We start from the raw sequence: 7,056 nt of genomic DNA, 5'->3' as shown, positions 1-7,056 counted from the left end.
AATATGTGTGATTTACTTATCTTTTGACTCTGAGTTTCCTTTTAGCAGTGTGTAGATAAAAAAAAAAGGGGGGGGTATGGGTGGGGGGTTCAAGTGTTTTCCTTTGTAAGGCTCTTCCTTTCCTTGTATTGCACATTTTTGCTAGTGAACTTGAGTAAACCTTCCTCTTGAAGATTAAACATAGCACCCCAAAGAGAGGCTTCAGAAACCATGACCATTGGGCAGCAAATATTGCCACAAGGACCAATGGCAACACAGTCTGGTAAAAGCTTCTAGAACCTTTCCTCAAGCTTTAGTAGGAAGAACTACTAAATTCAGTTTTATATGAAAAGTAATCTGGCTTTGCTCGGAAATCCTCTACGTATATAGAGGCAAACATCTATTGGCACAGGGGTAAAGAAAACAGGCTATGGTGCCTGGGCCAGGTTCCAGCGTGGCTTCCCCATTTTCTGCCTATGGGATTTCTTTGCTTCAAGTTACAACTTGAAGTCTCAGTTTCTTCATCTGTAAAATGAGGACAGTATTATCTACTTCATAGGCTGTGTTCCTGAAGGTTACATAGGAGAACATAGGGAAAACACTTATTGTCAGGCACAACTTAACTCCTCAATAACTATTATTAATCATTTTCTTTTCTTTTTTCTTTTTCTTTTCTTTTATTTGAGAGAGAGAAAAACAGAGATATTGAGAGAGAGCATGAGTGGGGAGGAGAGGGAAAAGCAGGCTCCTCCCTGAGCAGGGAAGGGACCCTGATGTGGGGCTCGATCCCAGGCCCCTGGGATCATGACTTGAGCCAAAGGCAGACACTCAACCAGCTGAGCCACCCAGGTGCCCCAATAAGTATTATTAATCATTTTCATAGTGAGGAGCTTCACATATCAACCCAGACCCAAGCAAGGTCAAAAGGATACAATTAGGGTCTCTTACCACTCAGGTCATCTTTAAAGATGGCTGTAGGAGAGCCTGCTGGGGTGCTAGAAAGAGTCTGTACCTCGATCTGCATTACATAGTAGTCTGTTCATGGAAAGGTTTATTAACACATAAGGATGTGTACTGCACTGGAAGCTTATTAAACCTCAGTAAGAAAAAAAATAAGATAGAAGGGAGGGAAGGACAAAGGGAGGGAGGGAGTGAGAGAGAGGAAAAAGGAGGAAGAAAGAAGTGGTAAAAAAAAGAAAAAACAAGGAGCAGGCATAAATCATTTTTCCTTTAGTCTGCCTTGCTCCCTTGCTCCCTGTAAGTTACCCACAAACACAGCTTCAGGAGAGGACTGCTCATGAGCAAGCCAAGCCAACTGTACAAAGACATTCATGAGAGTTATTTCGGGTATATATTTAGGTGTATGAAGCCATGGGAGTATGAGCTCAGAGATGGCATGTTGGTCTGTTCTAAACACAAACGTACCTACTGACATACTGAAATTGGCGAACGTGACCACCAACCCAGAATTTCCAGTCAACAAACTGGGCAACATTTTCTAGCCATCCCCTATCAAGCCCTGCTCCATGCTAGATCCTGTAACTTCCCTGTGGGCATCTACACCGTCTCAGAGCCCACTGTGCTGCGGACCTGGCAGGTATTTGCATGTCCTGGCTATAGGTGTCAAAGATAGGCAGTAAATACATGGACACCCCAGAGTCAGAGAGAATAGAACCAGGAGATGTCTCTCAGGGCTCAGGGTGGAGCCTGTCTCAGGGCACTGGGGACGGAGCCTCTGCAGACTGATCTCACACCATAAAATGTTCAAGGTAGTCTGGTCCCAAGAGGCCATAAACAATTATGAAGTCTACTTTACGATGGGTGCACCAAGGTGGAAATAAAAATTGTCTACCAATGTATTCTTAATCTCTTTAATCCCAAGAACACCAAACCATTACTGGCATAAACCTTCCCATAAAAGATTAAAGGGTGGAGTGATGTTAAGGTATTCTGGTTAGATCAAGTTATGATGGTAAAACGACTCTAAAATTTTTCTTTTGTTTGGTTTGAAGCAAAATTTATCTGGAGAGAAGTGGTTTTGGTTTGTGAACCGGCCAAGCAGTTCCCAAAGATACTGCCATATGTTTATTTTAACCATAGCTGAGAGCCACCTGGGGGTGGGGAAACTGATATTAACACGTTAATAAGAAGAGAGGATCATAGTTAAGGCTACTTCAGTTTTTATAGTATGCGTAGATTAAAGATCTTTCTTGATTTAACATTTACAGAAGAAATAAAAGCTCCCCTGGTTTTTCAAACATGGGTGGAATTCTTTCAAAAAAGTTCAATACAATCTCAGACTTTCTATTGTTGAATCTTGGAGAGGGGAGAGAAGAACATGAAATGACAAGTGGAAATCTTTCCCTTATGCCTTCCCCTTATCTTCAGAAGGGTTAAAAAACCTCAGCATCTCGGGACCCCTTGGGTGGCTCAGCGGTTGAGAATCTGCCTTTGGCTCAGGGCATGATTCCAGCATCCAGGATCGAGTCTCACATTGGGCTCCTAGCAGGGAGCCTGCTTTTCCCTCTGCCTATGTCTCTGCCTCTCTCTCTCTCTCTCTCTCTCTCTCTACCTCTGTGTCTCCAATGAAAAAATAAAATCTTAAAAAAAAAAAAAAAAAAAAAAAAGCTCAGCATCTCGATCTGATTTCTTCAGGATCTGAAGTCCCTGCCCTTCTGGCAGTGTTCCCTCTAAGGTTCATAACCCTTACTAGCCAACCAGGTACCTGTTAACTCACAACTTCAAAATGGATGAAAGATCTAAATGTGAGACAAGATTCCATCAAAATCCTAGAGGAGAACACAGGCAACACCCTTTTTGAACTCGGCCACAATAACTTCTTGCAAGATACATCCACGAAGGCAAAAGAAACAAAAGCAAAAATGAACTATTGGGACTTCATCAAGATAAGAAGCTTTTGCACAGCAAAGCATACAGTCAACAAAACTAAAAGACAACCTACAGAATGGGAGAAGATATTTGCAAATGACGTATCAGATAAAGGGCTAGTTTCCAAGATCTATAAAGAACTTATTAAACTCAACACCAAAGAAACAATCCAATCATGAAATGGGCAAAAGACATGAACAGAAATCTCAAAGAGGAAGACACAGACATGGCCAACATGCATATGAGAAAATGCTCTGCATCACTTGCCATCAGGGAAATACAAATCAAAACCACAATGAGATACCACCTCACACCAGTGAGAATGGGGCAAATTAACAAGGCAGGAAACAACAAATGTTGGAGAGGATGCGGAGAAAAGGGAACCCTCTTACACTGTTGGTGGGAATGTGAACTGGTGCAGCCACTCTGGAAATCTGTGTGGAGGTTCCTCAAAGAGTTAAAAATAGACCTGCCCTACGACCCAGCAATTGCACTGTTGGGGATTTACCCCAAAGATACAGATGCAATGAAACGCCGGGACACCTGCACCCCGATGTTTATAGCAGCAATGTCCACAATAGCCAAACTGTGGAAGGAGCCTCGGTGTCCATTGAAAGATGAATGGATAAAGAAGATGTGGTTTATGTATACAATGGAATATTACTCAGCTATTAGAAATGACAAATACCCACCATTTGCTTCAACGTGGATGGAACTGGAGGGTATTATGCTGAGTGAAGTAAGTCAGTTGGAGAAGGACAAACATTATATGTTCTCATTCATTTGGGGAATATAAATAATAGTGAAAGGGAAAATAAGGGAAGGGAGAAGAAATGTGTGGGAAATATCAGAAAGGGAGACAGAACGTAAAGACTGCTAACTCTGGGAAACGAACTAGGGGTGGTAGAAGGGGAGGAGGGCGGGGGGTGGGAGTGAATGGGTGACGGGCACTGGGTGTTATTCTGTATGTTAGTAAATTGAACACCAATAAAAAAAAAAAAAAAAAGATGTGGTTTATGTATACAATGGAATATTCCTCAGCCATTAGAAATGACAAATACCCACCATTTGCTTCAATGTGGATGGAACTGGAGGGTATTATGCTGAGTGAAGTCAGTCAATCGGAGAAGGACAAACAGTGTATGTTCTCATTCATTTGGGGAATATAAATAATAGTGAAAGGGAATATAAGGGAAGGGAGAAGAAATGTGTGGGAAATATCAGAAAGGGAGACAGAACATGAAGACTCATAACTCTGGGAAACGAACTAGGGGTGGTGGGAGGGGAGGAGGGCGGGGGGTGGGGGTGACTGGGTGACGGGCACTGAGGGGGACACTTGACGGGATGAGCACTGGGTGTTATTCTGTATGTTGGTAAATTAAACACCAATAAAAAAATTAATTTATTAAAAAAAAAAAAAAAGCTCAGCATCTCGATCTGATTTCTTCAGGGTCTGAAGTCCCTGCCCTTCTGGCTGTGTTCCCTCTAAGGTTCATAACCCTTACTAGCCAACCAGGCACCTGTTAACTCACAACTTCTCTATGCCATTAGAGCTGCATCATCAGAGAACTTTAGAGCCGGGGCAGGGATTTTCAGCCTCGGGACCACTGGCATGTAGGTCAGATGGTTTGTGGTGGCGGCTGTCCTGTGTGCTGCGGGCTGTGTAGCATCACCCTTGGCTTCCATCCACTAGATGCCAGCAGCAGCCCCCACCCCCAGAGGTGACCACCAGAAATGTCTCCAGATGTTGCCCATTGTCCCCTGGGGACAAAATCACCCCCAACTGAGAACTCTGTCAGCAGAACAATCAAGAATCACCCAGTTTAATCTCATCAGAGGGCTAAGAAACTATGGCCAAATACAGCATTCTGAATCTGAGTTCAGCGTTTTTCTCCCTAACAGTGCTGTAGCTTGAGAACCAAATTCAATTTTTTTTTCCCCCTGAGCTCCATGTTGGGGAGCTGAGCTCCTTACGTCTATTGTCCAGAATGACAATACTTCCTGGAGCCTTATGAACAAAGGAGCCTCATGGCTCTATAGGCAGTGTGGCCTCTCTGGGCGATGCCCAAGGGGCCACCCATCTGCAAACTCCCCCGGCACCCACCCACTGAGAGCCAGGAGAATCCAAGCAGTTCCCAGGTGGCATTTTAAAAGACACATTATAACCATACCTTCTATCCCAATTCCAGCCACAGGCATTAAGAATCCTCAAGCCAGAAGTAAAATATGCTAGATGAACGTCATTAACAGACTGAGTGGGTGTTCCTTGCTAGCTTCCAGTTGGTAGACTCTAGCTCTCTGTTCTGAACATCGTGTGTCTTTTAGTCCCCTGGTTCAGAAGATGTCTTTGTATGAGTATCTTCACTCTCTAAGAGGTGATGGCTTCTGGGAAAAGAAATTGCTGGAAATGGCACTACCTCTTCCAGCCCTAATGTAAACCACACTGCAAAATAAGGCACTATGCTAAAAACTAAATTCATCCCTGAACAGCCTAGAGGGACTAGCAATTGGAGGAATTCAGAAAACATGAGCCCCCAGGGCTGAGAAACTGCATTTAGAACCACTTGAATGTATTTTGTAAAAGAATTTTATTTATGATAAGAATTTGAATGTCTTCTTGCGTCCTCCCCACCCCTTTATTTATAAAGATTAAGTGACATCATTTAGCTAGAGTAAAGAATGCCCTAAAAAGAACTAATAGGCGAAGTTAGTTTCTACCATTTAGGAAAGGAAAAAAAAAAGCAAAACAAGACCAAATCTAACAAATGCTGTTTTTTTTTTTCTCTTTCACAAAAATAACAGAAGGAAAGCTGCTACTGTAATCAGCAGTGATTGCAGGCATTTCCTGTATTTTTATGTCAAGCTGGTTGTTTTTTTTCCATTACATACCCAGTGAACTCCAGTTAGGTCAAGACTAGAGAAAAACAGTACTAATTATGCCTCCAAACCCACAAATCTGCCTACTTAGCTCTGCTAATTTGTGTTGACTCCATGGTTCCCAGGAATCAGCAGAAGGAAAATCTTTATAAGCCACTGACTCCTTCTCCAGAAGCCAAGGCTCTCAATGCCCCCTGCCCTCCATCCCACTTAGTCTCTGCATCCCAGGAACAATCTTTTTGTTCCTTGTGTTTCAGGTTGAGATTCAATCCGGCTCTTCAAATGAGAGGGTCTTGGGTCAATACCAGGCTCCCCGGGTCCATGTTCTAGGCCTATCTTTGGACAGGTCAATGCCTAAACCTCCAGGTCTCATAGTTACTCCTGCCTATCACTAGGGATCTTTATTCTTATGTTTTATCCCAAGAAAGTCTTCTTCCTTACATGTCACCTTCCGTGCTTACATGAGAGTGTTAGAAGTCTGCTTACTGAAGTCAGCGACTATGCAGTGCTGAGCAAAGAGCTTCATCTTTGTTTTTATTTTTTATTTCAAGGCTTCCCATGAAAAGTGTCCCCTACTGTGTTTCTGCCTTTTCCCCTAATTGTTAATATCTGGCTTAGAACACCGCGTCACACTGGGCTTTGCTGTCGACATGGTATTTGCAGAGCTGCCAGTGCCTATCCTTTTTGAATCCGAAAAGTTATGAAAAACTTCCTTATCGATCTGAGGTCATCAAAAAAGAATGACACGATCTTTGGCCAAACTTGGGCAGTTTCTCTTTCTCCATCCTGTCCCACGATTGGCCCCAAGACCCATTCTCCTTTGTTCATGGACTCTGAGGTAGGTTTTCTTTTTGCTGAAGCCTCTCATGCTCAAGGTAAACAAGTTACCTCATTGTTCTTGAATGACGAGGCCACAGAGGAGTCTCTCTGGTTGACAAGACTGTCCCATGGACATTTTCCTCTGTATAGGGTTACTTGACTCTCTGATAGTTTATTCTCCAATTATCCATGCTACTTAACATTTTTTCTTATTGTTCATAGGAATTCCATTGTTTGATGTAATGGTCAACTTCCCAGACTAGGAGGGCCGAGGTGGAACTCTGAGGTAAATAAATACCATTCTAAGAGAGCTTCACAGGACTGAGGATTAGACAGGTTTTCCTAGCCCTTCTGTGATTACCTCAGATGACCCCTCTCTTCAGGTACGGAAATACTTTCAAGCCAAAGCCTGACATCTTTAGCGTCAGCCTCACAGTTCTTTAGTGATCACCTACTATGTACCTGGCTCCACAGTAAGATATTATGAGGGAA

At 43.0% G+C, this 7,056-nt stretch overlaps 1 protein-coding gene across 3 annotated transcripts in view; it reads right to left on the bottom strand.

The window, feature by feature from the left end:
• PRKCE (protein kinase C epsilon) overlaps positions 1–7,056 on the bottom strand; it is a 487,671-nt gene that overhangs the window by 58,179 nt on the left and 422,436 nt on the right. The gene's annotated exons all lie outside the window — the stretch shown is intronic.

This window comes from Canis lupus, chromosome 11 (genome assembly GCF_048164855.1).
Source record: "Canis lupus baileyi chromosome 11, mCanLup2.hap1, whole genome shotgun sequence".
Taxonomy (NCBI): Eukaryota; Metazoa; Chordata; class Mammalia; order Carnivora; family Canidae; genus Canis; species Canis lupus.
This window is presented reverse-complemented; position numbering and strand designations above follow the sequence as displayed.